The sequence below is a fragment of the Ursus americanus genome, chromosome 26 (assembly GCF_024610735.1).
Source record: "Ursus americanus isolate L20-20 chromosome 26, mUrsAme1.1.p, whole genome shotgun sequence".
Classification (NCBI taxonomy): Eukaryota; Metazoa; Chordata; class Mammalia; order Carnivora; family Ursidae; genus Ursus; species Ursus americanus.
Genome location: NC_142152.1, coordinates 16,175,812 through 16,179,107, shown reverse-complemented (window position 1 = coordinate 16,179,107; position 3,296 = coordinate 16,175,812). Strand labels below are relative to the sequence as shown.

Genomic DNA, 3,296 nt, shown 5'->3' with positions numbered 1-3,296 from the left:
GGCGAGCACCATTGTTTAGGTTGTCCCTCCACTTTGATAGCGCAGATGGGAGCAGGGACTGGGCTCTGTAGCTAGTCTGCCCCCTCAGTGGGCCCTGGGCCGTTAGCCCATACCAGCTTCAGCTGTTCCACAAGAGTGGCTCCCCAACTATGCCTACCCTAGCTCCAGCCTTCCCACCAAGGCTGCCGTGGCATGGCACACACCAGGATACTCCTGGCCTCTGCCCGCTCCAGCTCCAACTGACTCACCAAGGCAGCCCGAGCACACAACATCCCAGGACACCCCAAGCCCATGCTGGCTTCAGCTTCAGCCATTTCCCAAAGTGCCTCCTACATGGAGTGCGATAGGTTTTCCAGCCCCAACTGTCCTGCCAGGGCAGCCCTGGCGCAAAGCACCCTGGGATCTGTTGGCTCATGCCCACTTCAGCTCCAGCTGCCCCTCCAGGGTGGCCCTAGTGTGGAGTGCCCTGGAACCACCCAGCCCGAGCCCACCACAGTTCCAACCAGCCAGTCAAAGTCAAGAGGCACATGTAGTCTACACAGTGGATATTCCCACACAAACCCACTCCCTCAAGACTGGCAGAGGTATGTTTCATCTAACCCACAGAAACAAACACAGAAAGTCAGACAAAATGGAGAGATAGAGGAATATGTTCAAAATGAAAGAACAAGACAATACTTCAGAAAAAGAACTAAATGTAAGAGAGATAAACAATCCACCTGATAAAGAATTCAAAGTAATGGTCATAAAGATGCTCACCACATGAGAGAAGACGGAATGAACTCAGTGAAAACTTCAGCAAAGAGATAGAAAATGTAAAAAAGAACCAGTCGGTGCTGAAGAATACAGCAACTGAAATGAAAAATTAATCATTAATCGAAGAAGAGAGGAAGAGTTTTCCAGACAAAAATTTAAGGAGTCCATCACCACTAAACTGGTCTTACAAGAAACACTAAGGAGACTTCTTTAAGTGGAAAAGAGAAGACCATAACTAGAAGTAAGAAAATTATGAAATAAAAACATTTTACTGGTAAAAGCAAACATATAATAAAGGTAGTGGATGATCACTTATAAAACTAGTATAAAGGTTGAAAGACAAAAGTAAAATCAATTATATAAAAAATGAGTAAAGGGATTCATAAAAAGATGTTCAGTATGATATTAGATATATAAAACATGGAGGGTGGAGGCATAAATGTAGTGCTTTTAGAATGTGTTCAAACTTAAGCGACCATCAGCTTAAAATGGACTGCCATACACTTAGAATTTTATATATGAGCCTCGTGGTAACAAACTGAGAACCTATCTGATAGCTATACAAGAAATAAAGAAAAAGGAATCCAAGCATAACACTAAAGTCATCTATCACAAGGGAAGAGAGTAATAAAAAAGGAGCAGACAACTATAGAAAACAACAAAATGGCAACAAGTACATGCCTGTCGATTAATTACTTTAAATGTAAATGGTCTAATGCTCCAATCAAAAGACAGACATCAGGTGACTGCATCAAAAAAAAAAAAAAAAAGACCCATCTATATGCTGCCTACAAGAGACTCACTTTAGACCTAAAGACACACATAGACTGAAACTGACGGAAAAAGATATTCTATGCAAATGAAAGTGAAAATAAAAAAGCTGAGGTAGCAATACTTATATCAGACAAAATAGACTTTATTTTTTTAATTTTATTTTTTATTTAAGTTCAATTGACATATAATGTATTATTAGTTTCAGAGGTAGAAGCGAGTGATTCATCAGTCTTATATAATACCCAGCGCTCATGACATCACATGCTCTCCTTAATGTCTCTCTCCATCCCTTCCCCCTCTCCGCTTCAGTAACCCTCAGTTTGTTTCCTATGATTAGGGGTCTCTTTTGGTTTGTATCCCTCTCTGATTTCATCTTGTTTTATTTTTCCCTCTCTTCACTTATGATCCTCTGTTTTGTTTCTTAAATTCCACATATCAGTGAGATCACATGATAATCGCCTTTCTCTGATTGACTTATTTAGCTTACCACAAAATAGACTCTAAAACATAGAGTAAGAAGGGCAGCTGCGCGGCTCTGGGCAAGGCTGGGTGGGGAGGCCAGTGGCTGCCGACTGGATGCAGCCACAGGTCATGTGACCGAAGGGATCCCAATGGATGCCGGTCCTCCCCTGGCCTGAGCGCCCAGCTGGATCCCCAGCTATGGGGTGCTGCTACAGCATTAAGAAGAAGTACTCGGACCAGGACTGAGAGGAGTGGAAGCTGCTGCTGGATCCTAGCAGCACCCCTGCCAAAACCCTCAAAGGAGCTGACCCCAGCTACCACAGCCTGCCTTCCAAACTCACAAGATGAGCAGGCCCCGCTCTCCTCCAGCCTTGCTAAGACATGGAAGAGCATGAGTACACGGACCAAGCACGGCAGTACAGCACCTGCTTGGCTGTGCTGAGCAGCAGCCTGACCCATAGGAAGAAGCTGCCGTGGCTGCTATCTCTCACCAGCCAGCCTCGCCAAGTGTGGGCTAGTAAGCCCATCCCCTTCTCCAACTTGCAGCAGGTCTCCAGGATAGCTGCTTATGCCTACAGTACACTTTCTCAGATCCAAGCAGATGCAGAAGAAGAGCTGGTTGTACAGTTTGGGATCCCATGAAGAAAAGGATCCTTGAACAGCTCTTCTTCTCCTCTCTTTGCCCCATCTCCATCCTGCTTCCCCTGGCCCCCAGCCTCTCTGAGGCTCTCACAGCACCCTAACCTGCTACTTATCACAAAGAAGAGTGTAGAAGAGGAGAAGAGTGAGGCTGGAAGCCTGAGTAAATAAGGATGGGGCAAGGGAGGGTAGAACCTTCGGGACTGGCATTCAAAACCCTGGCCAGGGATGGGGTAGGGGTCAAAAAGTTAGGGCCCAGTAGGTCTTCACTGTCACTGGAGAAGTGGAGGGACCACTGTGAGGGTGATCCCTAGGGGGCCTATGGAGCCCCTTTCCTACCATCTCTTGGCCTCACTCCTGTCTCCCTCTCCCTGACTTGGTGCTCACATGCACCTCACTAGGGTTTATTACTACAATATTATTGGCTATATTCCCTATGCTGTACATTACATCCCCATGACTTACTTATTTTATAACTGGAATTTTGTACCTCTTTATCCCCTTCATCTATTTTGCCCACCCCCCAATCCCTCCCCCTCTGTTAACCAACAGTTTTTCCCCCTTTATCTATGAGTCCATTTCTCTTGTTTTGCTTTATTCATTTGTTGCATATTTCTTCATTGATGATTTACTTTTCCCATTTCTATTTCCTCTCTTCTCTCTTG

At 45.1% G+C, this 3,296-nt stretch overlaps 1 pseudogene; it reads left to right on the top strand.

The window, feature by feature from the left end:
* Window positions 1–2,190: 2,190 nt before the first annotated feature.
* Window positions 2,191–2,634, top strand: LOC123798869 (ragulator complex protein LAMTOR1 pseudogene; annotated as a pseudogene).
* The last annotated feature ends 662 nt before the right edge of the window (window positions 2,635–3,296 follow it).